At 47.9% G+C, this 14,346-nt stretch overlaps 1 protein-coding gene across 5 annotated transcripts in view; it reads left to right on the top strand.

Annotated features, from left to right (window-relative positions):
• The window catches only part of LOC123763146 (collagen alpha-1(I) chain), a 118,927-nt gene that overhangs the window by 29,732 nt on the left and 74,849 nt on the right, over positions 1 to 14,346 (top strand). For 4 of the 5 annotated variants that reach the window (XM_045750105.2, XM_045750107.2, XM_045750103.2 and 1 more), the window contains exon 2: positions 7,625 to 7,707. The exons of the other annotated variant lie outside the window; for it this stretch is intronic. The gene's annotated coding sequence lies outside the window, so the exon portion shown is untranslated. The remainder of the gene's footprint in view (positions 1 to 7,624; positions 7,708 to 14,346) is intronic. 5 annotated transcript variants of the gene reach the window in all.

Below are 14,346 nucleotides of genomic sequence, written 5' to 3'. Positions count from 1 at the left end.
CCTAGTTGTGTTTGCGGGGGTTCACCTAGTTGTGTGTGTGTGTAATTACCTAAGTGTAGTTGCAGGATGAGAGCTACGCTCGTGGTGTCCCGTCGTCCCAGCACTCTTTGTCATATAACGCTTTGAAACTACTGACGGTCTTGGCCTCCACCAAGTTGGTGGGTGGGTGTGTGTGTGTGTGTGTGTGTGTGTGTGTGTGTGTGTGTGTGTGTGTGTGTGTGTGTGTGTGTGTGTGTGTGTGTGCGCGCGTGCGTGCGTGCGTGCGCACGCGTGTGCGTACTCACCTATTTGTGCTTGCGGGGGTTGAGCTTTGGCTCTTTGGTCCCGCCTCTCAACTGTGTGCGCGCGCGTGTGCGTGTGCAGGAAGGTGTTGTGGGCAGGTGGAGAAGGTCGTTGTCCGCTGGCTCCCACCTGGCTGGCCGCGCCCGGCCCCACCCACACTCTTGTCTTAAATAACATTATAATGTGGCGCGTCTGGGAAGACCTTTACTATGTCTACTTCCCCCCTCCCCCCCCCCCCACACACACTTGGCACCCTCCATTTTTCCCCTGCCCGCCCCCCCCTCCGTGTAGTTAACTTGAGATGATTTTGGGGCTCAGCGTCTCCAACCAGGCCTCCTGGTTTGTGGACTGGTCAACAACCAGGAGGCCTGGTCGACGAACGGGCCGCGGGGTCTCTAAGCCCCGAAATCACCTCAAGGTAACCTTATGGTTAGGTTAAGTGGTTGTATTCGGTGAAGAACAGGGCGGTTAATCAGAGAACACTGTATAAACATCAGAGGTCGGCAGTTGTTCAACACCCTCCCAGCGAGCATTAGAAATATTGCCGGAACACCCGTGGGCATCTTTAAGAGGAAACCTAGATTGTTTTTTCAAGAAGTACCAGACCAACCGGGCTGTGATAGGTATGTGAGCCTGCGGGCCGCTCCAAGCAACAGCCTGGTGGACCAAACTCTCACAAATCAAGCCTGGCCTCGGGCCGGGCTTGGGGAGGAGATTAACTCCCAGAACCCCATCAACAAGCAGGTAAGCTTGTTCCCTTTCCTACTAAGTTGGGATAGGGTCATCTTGCTGGAGGAGACTCCACCCAATGCCGCCACCCCCCCCCCACCTCTCCCACTTCCTCCCCACCCCTCCGCTACCCCTCCGCTACCCCTCCACCACCACTCCACCCCACACTGATCTAAGCCTCCTACTTCCTACCCTCGCTCCACCACCCTTTCTCCCTCGCCTCATATCCACCCCCTGTCCTCGTCACCCCCAACCCCTCCCCCCTTCCTTTGCTTGCTCACTCTCTGGTGTGTCTGGGGCGGCGCGGCGTGCTGGGGGGGGGGGTGGGGGATGGGAGGTTTGTGGTGGTGAAGGGCAGGTTTGTGGTGGTGAAGGGCAGGTTTGTGGTGGTGAAGGGTATGGTGGTAGTGGAGGGGGGGTAGGGGCTGGTGCTGGTAAAATGTCCCGTTTAGATAGCCCCTATTGTACCGCTCGTCAATAGTCACAATTCGTACATTCTTGGTGATAGTAGTATATTGACTAGTAAGAATTTTCTAAAAATAAATACTTTAAACACAAAGTTAAATATTGCTAGGCCTAGTATAGTACAAACATGTACTATACTAGGCCTCAGATATCGTGTACTAGGCTTAGGAAGGTTAGGTTTAGTGTGTCACAGCAACACAGGTAAACAAATAGTGACGGCTGTAATACGCTTCGGTATTGGCAGTGTGGTCCACAGGGCGGTCCACAGGGTGGTCCACAGGGCGGTCCACAGGGCGGTCCACAGGGTGGTCCACAGGGTGGTCCACAGGGCGGTCCACAGGGTGGTCCACCGGGCGGTCCACAGGGTGGTCCACAGGGTGGTCCACCGGGCGGTCCACAGGGTGGTCCACAGGGTGGTCCACCGGGCGGTCCACAGGGTGGTCCACAGGGTGGTCCACAGGGCGGTCCACAGGGTGGTCCACCGGGCGGTCCACAGGGTGGTCCACCGGGCGGTCCACAGGGCGGTCCACTGGGCGGTGTGTTGCTATGATGGGAGTGTGTTGGTGGAGGAGGGACTCGCGCCGGTAGCTTGGTAGTCTAGGCTAATATCAGCGTTGTTGTGTGGTAGTTACGCCAACTTGTCATCAATCAATAATCGTGTGTGTGTGTGTGTGTGTGTGTGTGTGTGTGTGTGTGTGTGTGTAGTGGTGTGAACTGGTGGTGGTGACCCGTCCGTCACCCTCCCCTCCTCTTCTCTCGATGATTCAGCCCGAGTGGTGTGTATTTGACGGCGGCACCATTAATAAACTGTTGTGGGTGTAGGGGGGAGGAGAGGGATCAATAGGTTGACAGCCCTGGCGCCCCGGCTACAACTCCCTCACTCTCCCTCACTCTCCCTCACTCACTCACTCACTCACTCACTCACTCACTCACTCACTCACTCACTCACTCACTCACTCACTCACTCACTCACTCACTCACTCACTCACTCACTCACTCACTCACTCGGAGTAAATAGAGAATTTCCCCGTAAACACACCCACAGTACTCAGATGAGCCAGAGATATACAAGAAAGAACTTTATTAGTGTCAGGGTAGTTAAGGAATGGAATGACTTAGGAAGTGATGTGGTGGTTACCTTGGGGTTAAGTTGACCATGGTGGTGTTTTGAACACAATGCGTTCAAAAGGGAGAATACCTGTTCAAAAGGAATTGCCGGAAAAAATAGGTAGATCTACAATTTCCTAACTAACAGACCCCAGTGTGTAATAGTATATCAAATAAAATCCGGTCCATCAACCGTGAAGAGCTCAGTCCCCCAGGGTACTGTGCTTGCTCCAGTACTTTTTCTCTTCCTAATATCGGACATAGACAAGGACACAATCTATAGCACTGTATCATCCTTTGCAGATAACACTAGGATTTTTATGAGAGTAGACAATATAGAGGACACGGCAAATAAACAATGTTTGTTAGAACCCAATAGGTTCAGGAATCGGTACACCAGTTGATTAACAGTTGAGAGGCGGGACCAAAGAGTCGAAGCTCCACCCCGCAAGCTCAAGTTAGTGAGTACAGTAAATGTTCCAGCTTTGTCCAAGCATGTGTTGCTTTCCTGTCCCCATGCTGTCCAGTCAGTGTCCCCGGTGCTTTATGGCAGGAAATCATGCTGGAAATAACCAATCACATGCCAGTAATCCAGTTATTATGTCGCAAGTTTCCCCTCAAATGATAGACAACTGGAAACGAAAATTATTTTGGTATGATCTTGACGAATAATGATGAAACGGATTAGTCTTAAGTAATTTCGTACACATTTCGCAAATTCACAGAAGTTCAAAGCAACATTAATTGGAAGAAATGGAACAATTGATGGCAGAATTCTACAAAATCTGCTTATCTGCTTGATGGGGTTCTGGGAGTTCTTCTACTCCCCAAGCCCGGCCCGAGGCCAGGCTTGACTTGTGAGAGCTTGGTCCACCAGGCTTGAAATATATGCTTGAAATATATTCCTTTCCAGTAGATCAACAAGAGGAATAACTTAGGAATGAAACGCAGAAGGAAAATAGTAACTGAATTTCTTAGGACGACACAAACATTCCAGCCTTACCTTGTGGAAATTCCGAGGATCAGTGCCCTCGACATCTGGCGGAAAGGCCCGGTCTCTGACCACCCCTCCTGGTTGATAGTCTGGTCAACAAGGCTGTTAGACGGGGCTCCTGGCAGCCTGTCATATGACTCGGCCAGGTTGATCGGGTATTCATAGGAGGTGTTTATCAAGTTCTCGTTTGAATCCAGTGAGAGAGTTCGGCCAGCTATGTGTAGCGGGAATGTTGAAAAGTCTTGGGGCCTTTGATGTTGGTAGAATTCTCTCCCAGTGAAGTGCTGCAAGCAAAGGATGATGGAGAAATTAGTGAAATGGTAAAAGAACAGTATTATGTTTAACGCTCCATTGAACATGAAAGTCGAAGATCCTAGCAGCTCAATGGTCACCTCCGAGGTGTACCTAGCGACCATATTGTCTCGCGGTCTCCTGGGCGACCACGGCACGTGTTGGCACCAGTGTTGGGGTCTTCTGGGGACCATGACAGGTGTGGGCACCGGTGTTGAGGTCTCCTGGGCCGCCATGACAAGTGTGGGCGAGACACTGGCACTTGGTTGATGGGGTTCTGGGAGTTGTTCTACTCCCCAAACCCGGCCAGAGGTTGACTTGTGAGAGTTTGGTCCACCAGGCTGTTGCTTGGAGCGGCCCGCGGGCCCACATACCCACCACAGCCCGGTTGGTCAGGCACTCCTTGGAGGAAATTGTCTAGTTTCCTCTTGAAGATGTCCACAGTTGTTCCGGCAATATTTCTTATGCTCGCTGGGAAGATGTTTAACAACCGTGGACCTCTGATGTTTATACAGTGTTCTCTGATTGTGCCTATGTCACCTCTGCTCTTCACCGGTTCTATTCTGCATTTTCTTCCATATCGTTCACTCTAGTACGTTGTTATTTTACTGTGTAATTTTGGGACCTGGCCTTCCAGTATTTTCCATGTGTATATTATTTGGTATCTCTCGTCTCCTTTCTAGTGAGTACATTTGGAGAGCTTTGAGACGATCCTAATAATTTTGGTGCTTTATTGCGTCTATGCGTGCCGTATATGTTTTCTGTATTTCCTGTATTTCAGCAATCTCTACTGCTCTGAAAGGGGGGGAAGTGAGTACTGAGCAGTACTCAAGACGGCACAGCACAAGTGATTTGAAGAGTACAACCATTGTGATGGGATCCCTGGATTTTAAAGTTCTTTTAATCCATCCTATCATTTTTCTGGCTGACGCAATATTTGCTTGGTTATGCTCCCTAAACGTTAGATCGTCGGACATCATTATTCCCAAATCCTTGACATGCTGTTTTCCTACTATGGGCAGATTCGATTGTGTTTTGTGCCCTGTATGAACTTCAGGTCCTCATTTTTGGCGTACCTGAGTACCTGGAAATTGTCACTGTTAAACTTCATGTTATTTTCTACTGCCTAATCGAAAACAGTTGATATCTGCTTGTAATTTTTCAATGTCTTCAGCAGAGGTAATTTTCATGCTGATTTTTGTATCATCTGCAAAAGGTGACACGAAGCTGTGACTTGTATTTTTGTCTATATCTGATATGAGAATAAGGAACAGTAGCGGTGCAAGGACTGTACCTTGAGGTACAGAGCTTTTAACTGCGCTCGGACTTGGTTTTATCTGATTGACTGTTACTCTTTGTGTTCTGTTCGACAGGAAATTGAGTATCCAGCATCCTACTTTACCAGCTATTTCCATTGACCTCATTTTGTGAGCTATCTGGAGGCCTGGTCGACGACCGGGCCGCGGGGACACTAAGCCCCGGAAGCACCTCAAGGTAGGTATCACCCCATGGTCACATTTGTCGAACGCCTTTGCAAAGTCTGTGTATACAACATCTGCATTTTGCTTTTCTTCTAGAGCTTCTGTGATTTTGTCATAGTGGTTGAGTAACTGTGACAGACAGGATCTTCCCGCTCTGAATCCATGTTGTCCTGGGTTGTGTAGCTCAATATTTTCCATAAAACTAGAAATTTGATTCCTAATCACTCTTTCAAACACTTTTATTATGTGTGATGTTAGTGCAACTGGTCTATAATTTTTGCCAAGGTTTTACTCCCCCCTTGTGCAGCAGAGCTATATCTGCAGATTTAAGTGCAGCTGATATCTCCCCCTGTATCCAGGCTCTTTCTCCATATTACGCTGAGTGCTCTCGCTACCGGTACTTTGCATTTCTTTATGAATATTGAATTGCACGAGTCCGGCCCAGGAGCTGAGTGCATGGGCATGTTGTCAATTTCTCTTTCAAAATCTTCCGAGTTCGTGTTAATATCCGTTTTATTATTTGCAGCTTGAATGTCATTCATAAAGAAGCTGTCTGGGTCATCAACTTTCATGTTGTGTATTGGTGTGCTAAACATAGCCTCATACTGGCTTCTTAGAATTTTACGAATTTCCTTGTTGTCCTGTGTGTACGTACCTTCAGTTATAATTACAAGTCCAATACTAGTCGAGGTTTTTGATTTTGCGTATGTGAAAAAAATATTTAGTTTTTCTTTATCTCTTGTATTTATCTTCTTTATTTCTGTTTCAGTTCCATTTCGTCAGCCTCGTATGATCGCTTCAACGTTTGTTCTATATCTTCGATCTCCCTGTTTAGGTTTATTTTCCTTTCTTGTGATAGTTGTGTCTGCCGAAGCATTTCCGTTATTTTTTTCCTTCTCCTGTACAGTCGTCTGCGTTCTCTTTCTAGAGTGGTCCTCTTTCTGCCCCTCCTCACAGGCACGTACTTCAAGCAGACCTTGTAAGCTTCAGCTGTCAGTTGAGCTATTCCCTGTGTGGGAGTTTTGTCGCTTAAGACCGTCTCCTGTTGAATGGTTGCAAGGTCTACATTTATTTTTTCCCAGTCGATCCTCTTATTGTTGAAATTGAATTGATTGAATACTCATTCTCGCTTGTTGGGTCTCTTAGACCTACTACCGTTATTTATGCTAGTTCGCACTTCAATGAGCTTGTGGCCTGAGTATGTGGTATCTGAGATTGTAATGTGTCTGATTAGTTCATCATTGTTCGTGAATAACAAGTCTAGTGTGTTTTCGTTCTTAGTTGTTTCTGTAATCTGTTAACTGAGCGAGAATTTGTCACAGAATCTCAAAAGTTCTCTGACCTGTGGTTGGTTATTTCCCGGGTCGTTCCCTGCTATGATATTTGTGTTTGCCGTTCTCCATCTTAGACTTGGTACATTGAAATCTCTAAGGAAGATAATATCTGGAGCTGGGTTCGCTAGGTTATCAAGGGTGTTCTATATTTTGTGCATCTGCTCTGTGAATTCCTCAACCGTTGTATCTGGTTTGTTTATATATTAGAATAATAAATAGGTTTATTTTTTCCACCTTAATTCCAAGTACTTCTACCACCTCATTAGTTGAGTTTAGTAGCTCTGCATACTCAGGTCCTCTTTAATACACAGACCTACTCCTCCATTTGACCTTGTTTCTCTATCTTTCCACATCACAGGCAGTGATGTGGTCAACATACCTGCCTTGTGGGTAGGGGTAGACCACATCAGCTTTCCATTTGTTAACAACTCTGCTGGAAGCAGACTCCATACAGTTTCAAATGCAGATACGATAAAGCCCAATAGATTCAGGAACCTGTACTCTGGTACAACTATCAGGGGCACCAAGACTTTTCAACACTCCCGCTATACACAAGGGGCATAACTGGATATCTGGTGAATACCTGGGGTTGATGGGGTTCTGGGAGTTCTGCTACTCACTAAGCCCGACCCGAGGCCAGGCTTGACTTGTGAGTTTGGTTCATCAGGCTGTTGCTTGCAGTGGCCCGCAGGCCCACATACCCACCACAGCCCGATTATGGGCTGTGGTAAAGTTACGTCAAAACGCGATGTGCAATGCAAATTATTATGCATCTCTCCCGCCTGCGCTCAAGAGCAAAGAGATTGAGGTATTTTCGTCAGTCCCAGTAGTTTAGATGTTTGAGTGAGTGGATTCTAGCAGTAAAAGATCTCTCACCATGTTAATGTTACATCTGTAACTCACAAAATTCATGTAATAATTTTCGTTTCTCTTTTTTTCAGGTGGTGAGTATGGCGAGCTGAGCGGTAGTGTCGTGAAGGGAGGTAACGAGCGCCCTTCACTTCAAGCCGGACTTGGGATAGAGGTGTGTGTGCCGAGCCAGACTGACACTTAGGGGCAGACTTAAGTGCCAGGTGTAGGCCTGGCAGCGCCAGTCATGTGTGCCGCCCCACCACCAACCTTCATGTGACAGCATCGTGTACACTTTTCCCTAGTGTGTTACCCACTCTGTATGTAGGCCACCAGTGGTGTGGGGCGTAGATCACTGCGGATGTTTGTCATCCATCACCCACTGGCTTAGTGGGGGGGGGGGGTGTTGACGTGAAGGCGTCCCTCCACCGCTTGTTTGTGGGGTATCCTCTGGCGCTGTTGTTTGTGGGGGGGGGGGGAGGTGTCCATCACAATGGTTGTACTATTCAAATCACTTGTGTTGACCTGTCTAACGGGGTGAGAATAGCTTGAGCTACCTCATCCCTTTGTGTGTATTTTACCTCAATAAACTTATTTCAATTTCAATTGACCTGTCTTGAGTGCTGGTCGGTACTCGCTTCCCCCCTTCAGAGCAGGAGGCTCTGTAGGACCACATACCCACTACAGTCTGGTTGGTCCGGCACTTCTTGCAACAACTTATCCAAGTGCCTCTTGAGTACATCAACCTTTGTTCTAGTAATATTTCTAATGCTTGCTGGGAGGGTGTTGAACAGCTGTGGACCTGTGATGTTCAGTGTTCTATGGCACCTGTACTCCTCACTGGTTCTATTCTGCATTTAATTCAGTGTCTTTTGCTCCAGTATGTTGTTATTCTACTGTACAAATTTGAGACCCGGCCCTCGAATATCTAATATCTTCCATGTATATATTATTTCATACCTTTCTCGTCTCCTTTCCAAAGAGTACATTTTGAGAGCTTTGAGACGGTCCCAATAATTCAAACATTTTATCGTGTCCTATGCGTGCTGTATATGTTCTCTGTATTCTCTCTAGTTCAGAGATCTCTCCCGCTCTGAAGGAGGAGTACCCAGCAATACTCCAGACGGGACAGCACCAGTGGTCTAAATAGTATTAACATTGCTGTGGGGTCTCTGGGTTTGAACGGTCTCATAATCCATCTTATCGAAGACCTTATTAATATCTGCCTGCTGTTGTTCAGTGTCTTTTGCAGAGGAAATTTGCATGCTGATTTTTATATCTGCAAAGGATAACCCGAAGCTGTGACTAGTATTTTTGTTTATATCCGAGATAATAATGAGAAATAGCAGCGGTGCAAGGACTGTGCATTATCTTGAGGCTATCTTGATTACGGGGCTTAGCGTCCCCGCGGCCCGGTCCTCCACCAGGCCTCCTTTTTGTTACACAGCCCCAGGAAGCAGCCCGTAGCAGCTGTCTAACTCCCGGGTACCTATTTACTGCTAGGTGAGCAGGGGCCTCAAGATGAAAGAAACTGCCCATTTGTTTCCGCCTCCGCCGGGTATCGAACCCGGAACCTTAGGACTACGAATCCTGAGAGCTGTTCACTCAGCCATCAGGCCCCCTGACCTTTTGTAGTTCATTATTTTCCATAAAACTAGAAATTCGATTCCTAATCACTCTTTCAAAAACTTTTGTGTGTGATCGTGCAAGCAACAGCCTGTTGGACCAAGCTTTGACGAGTCTATAGTCTGGCCCCGGCCTGGGCTTGGCGAATGTAAGAACTCCCAGAACCCCATCCAGGTACAATCCAGGTACAGGTACATATTCATTTGTCAGACTGTGCGAGGAGCTGCGTCTAACAGCCAGGTTGACCAGACTGCCAACCAGGATGCATGGCCAGAGACTGGGCCGCGGGACATTGAACCTTCAGACCAACTTGAAGGTAACCTCAAGGTGTAGGGCGGCCTTACTGGTGGATGGTTAATGTGGGTCTTACAATGGTACAGTGTTTTAGGTCAGGTCGTGGAAGGTATCAAGCAGGTTATAAATATCTGTGCGTACCATTGCCCAATAGAAAATATTACGGCGTTGCGTGCAGGCGTTGCGTGCAGACGTTGCTTGCAGGCGTTGCGTGCAGACGTTGCGTGCAGACGTTGCGTGCAGACGTTGCGTGCAGACGTTGCTTGCAGACGTTGCGTGCAGGCGTTGCTTGCAGGCGTTGCGTGCAGACGTTGCTTGCAGGCGTTGCGTGCAGACGTTGCTTGCAGACGTTGCTTGCAGACGTTGCTTGCAGACGTTGCGTGCAGACGTTGCTTGCAGGCGTTGTAGCACTGGTGAGTGTGCGCGGCGCCTTCACTGGCAGAGCGGCCAAGGTCTGTGACACCGGGTGGTGAGGCTCCTGGCAACTTGCATAGTTCCTATTCGGACCTTGCAACATGGGGCCAATTATGCACTATAATATAACTTAAAAGTGAAGGATGTAAAGAAATAGACTAGAGGTGATGAAGAGTGGTGGAGCCACAGTCACTAGGCTGGCTCTTCATCTTTATGATAAGTGCTTCCATAGTATCCCGTATGGACAGTTTTAAGTGTAGTAGTCTTGGATTAATTGCTTTCACTTAGTAGTCACCTCGCTGGCGTGGCTCGCTCCTGCGCTCGTAAGACACTCGAGGATTAATATCGCCGTTGAAGGTGCATGTTTCTTAGGGATTACGTGATGGAAGGTGACATCCCTGACGGGCAAGAGTCGACAGTTTGGCCAAGGGTGGTCGCTGGAGGAGGTTGTCCACATTACCAGAGATGTGGAGCCCTGGTGTGAGACGTCCCAGGGTGGGTGGGGTGGGACAGGGTGGCTGGGGCGCCCCAGGGTGGCTGGGGCGTCCCAGGGTGGGTGGGACAAAACTTGCAGATAGAATGTGGTGACGGATGATGAAGCTTTTAATGTAGGTAATGTAAGAGAAGGTGCACTACAATCTCCTCTACTAACAGAACCCAATGTGCAATAGTCAACAAAATAAAATACGGACCATCAACCGTGAAGAGCTCAGTCACCCAGGGTACTGTGCTTGCTCCAGTACAGTCCCCCAGGGTACTGTGCTTGCTCCAGTACAGTCCCCCAGGGTACTGTGCTTGCTCCAGTACAGTCCCCCAGGGTACTGTGCTTGCTCCAGTACAGTCCCCCAGGGTACTGTGTTTGCTCCAGTACAGTCCCCCAGGGTACTGTGTTTGCTCCAGTACAGTCCCCCAGGGTACTGTGTTTGCTCCAGTACAGTCCCCCAGGGTACTGTGCTTGCTCCAGTACAGTCCCCCAGGGTACTGTGCTTGCTCCAGTACAGTCCCCCAGGGTACTGTGCTTGCTCCAGTACAGTCCCCCAGGGTACTGTGCTTGCTCCAGTACTTTTTCTCATCCTAATACCGAACATAGACAAGGACACAACCTATAGTACTGTATCATCCTTGGCAGATGACACTAGGATTTTCATGAGTAGACAACATAGAGGACACGGCAAACCTGCAATCAGATGTCAATCAGGTCTTTCTATGGGCTACAGAAAATAATATGGTGTTTAAGGAAGAAAAGTTCCAGCTCATGCGCTACGGAAAAAATATAAATAGAAAAGCAGAAACCAGGTACAAAACTCAGGCAAATTATAACATAGAACGAAAAGGCAATGTAAAGGATCTGGGTGTACTCATGTCGGAAGACCTTACCTTTAAAGAACACAATAAAGAAGTCGTCAACTGCAAACTGCAAGAAAAATGACAGGTTGGATAACAAGAACTTTTCATACTAGAGATGCTATACCGATGATGATACTCTTCAAGACGCTTGTGCTCTATAGAGTGGAGTACTGCTGCACAATGACAGCCCCTTTCAAAGCTGGAGAAATTGCTGACCTGGAGAGCGTGCAGAGATCCTTTACTGCTAGAATCCACTCAGTAAAACATCTAAACTACTGGGGCCGACTAAAGAGCCTAAATCTGTATTCTCTGGAGTGCAGGTCGGAGAGAGACATAATTTACAAGTGGAAAATAGTAGAGGGGCTGGTCCCAAACCTGCACACACAAATAACACCACATGAGACCAGGACGAATGGCAGGATGTACAGAATACCCCCGTTGAAGAGCAGAGGTGCAACAGGTACTCTGAGAGAGAACTCGACATCAGAGGCCCGAGACTGTTCAACACGCTTCCACTACACATAACTGGCCGACCCCTCACAGTGTTCAAGACAGAACTGGACAAGTACCTCGAAATTATACCTCATCAACGGCTGTGACTCATACGTCAGGCTGCGAGCAGCCGCGTCCAACATCCTGGTTGACCAGTCCAGCAACCAAGAGGCCTGGTCGAAGACCGGGCCGCGGAGACGCTAAACCGCGAAATCATCTGAAAGTAACCTCTCAAGGTGGTGCAACCTGCTCTGCCCCCAGTCACGCCTTCTGCAGGGCGTGAGGTCTGGGGGCGTTTGTGCCCCAGTTCATTCATGTGCTACATACTAGTTACGACACTATACTCAAATTTTATATTCGATTCCACTAAAAAGCCACAATTCTGATACGATTAATTATAGATTTCAATTATTTTCAGAAATATAGTTGGATACTTGTTTTTTATATTTTATTGATAATGATTTACGTAATGAGCATGGTAAATATGTTAATAATGTAATACATTGATGCACCTCAGTCAGTCGTGTACACCTGCACCTTGATGTCTGACGACCTGACATTTAGTGAACATAACCGAGCAAATCAGGCAAATGATCAGATGAATTATGAGACCGTTCAAACCCAGAGACCCCACAGCAATGTTAATTCTATTTAAACCACTGGTGCTGTCCCGTCTTGAGTATTGCTCGGTACTCACTTCTCCTTCAGAGCGGGAGAGATATCTGAACTAGAGGGAATACAGAGAACATATACAGCACGCATAGGACACGATAAAACGTCAGAATTATCAGGATTGTCTCAAAGCTCTCAAAATGTACTCTTTGGAAAGGAGATGAGAAAGGTATCAAATAATATATATACTTGGAGGATATTCGAGGGCCGGGTCTCAAATTTGTACAGTAGAATAACAACATACTGGAGCAAAAGACACTGAAATAAATGCAGAATAGAACCAGTGAGGAGTACAGGTGCCATAGAACACTGTCTGAACACCAGAGGTCCACAGCTACTCAACACCCTCCCAGCAAGCATTAGAAATATTACTGGAACAAAGGTGGATGTATTCAAGAGGCACTTAGATAAATTCAAGCAGAAGTGCCAGACCAACAAGGCTGTAGTGGGTATGTGGTCCTGCGGACCGCAGGGACGTTGAACCCCCACATCATGGCAAGATATAACCAAGGAGGCAATTCATGTGTACATGGTGGTTGGAGGCTTTATATAGTTTTGTGGGTTGTTGCGTGTGTGCATAACTACATGAAATCTGACAGCTGTAGGTGTGTGTGTGTGTGTGTGTGTGCGTGTGTGTGTGTGTGTGTGTGTGTGTGTGTGTGTGTGTGTGTGTGTGTGTGTGTGTGTGTGTGTGTGTGTGTGTGTGTGTGTGTGTGTACTCACCTAATTGTATTCACCTAATTGTGCTTGCGGGGGTTGAGCTTTGGCTCTTTGGTCCCGCCTCTCAACTGTCAATCAACTGGTGTACAGATTCTTGAGCCTACTGGGCTCTATCATATCTACACTATAAACTGTGTATGGAGTCAGCCTCCACCACATCACTGCCTACTGCATTCCACCTGTTAACTACTCTGACACTGAAAAAGTTCTTTCTAATATCTCTGTGGCTCCTGAGGTGTGTGGTGGGAAGTGGTTGTGTAGTGGTAGCGTGGGCAGGGTGTGTGAGGGTGCGGGTGGAAGGACCAACAAGAGTGGTGTTATCACGGGGTTGCCTCACACTCAACACTTCCCTCCCCTCACTCTTCATCATGTTTATTTCCCTAAGACGGTGACCTTGCCCGTTCACCGGCTACTCCCTCGACCTTACTCCCTGGCCTCAGTCTCCGCCACCTTTCTACCAGCCACTCGGCTCCTCCTCTTAATACCCTCACACACACCAACCCGCCCTCTTAATACTGTGTCGTATTTTAACAAACACTTTACCAAAGGCAAAACAAACAGGGAGCCGGTCGGCCGAGCGGACAGCACACTGCTCTTGTGATCCTGTGGTCCCGGGGTCGATCCCGGTCGCCGGCGAGAAACAAAGATCAGAGTTTCTTTCACCCTATGCCCCTATTACCTAGCAGTAAAAATAGGTACCTGGGTGTTAGTCAGCTGTCCCGGGCTGCTTCCTGGGGGTGGAGGCCTGGTCGAGGACCGGGCCGCGGGGACACTAAAGCCCCGAAGTCATCTCAAGATAACCTCAAGAAACTGTCGTACTAGAAAATAGTAGCGGCTTGCGAAATTGACATAATGTCCAGTTTTCAGTTGGTGGGTCCTCTGGTATGGTTAGGATAAGGCTCTTTAGGACGAATGTTTCTTGACGTTGGGACGGGCTATATACTTGTATACTTAAACGTAACCTGTATTGAGAGCACACATGGAAACCCCATACTATAGTCTTCCCAAACTACGGTTGCCTCACCAGGAATGGTTAAAATTAGGAAGTGCTCAAACTCTCCATTATCTATATTATATGGAAGGTGAGTAGGGAGTAGAAGGACTCCCAGAACCCCATCAAGCAGGTGTTGTTGACCAGACCACACACTAGAAGGTGAAGGGACGACGACGTTTCGGTCCGTCCTGGGCCATTCTCAAGTCGATTGTGGCCATTCACAATCGACTTGAGTATGGTCCAGGACGGACCGAA

This window comes from Procambarus clarkii, chromosome 49 (genome assembly GCF_040958095.1).
Source record: "Procambarus clarkii isolate CNS0578487 chromosome 49, FALCON_Pclarkii_2.0, whole genome shotgun sequence".
Taxonomy (NCBI): domain Eukaryota; kingdom Metazoa; phylum Arthropoda; class Malacostraca; order Decapoda; family Cambaridae; genus Procambarus; species Procambarus clarkii.
The sequence above is the reverse complement of the archived record's forward strand: the minus strand, read 5'-3'. Positions and strand labels throughout refer to the sequence as shown.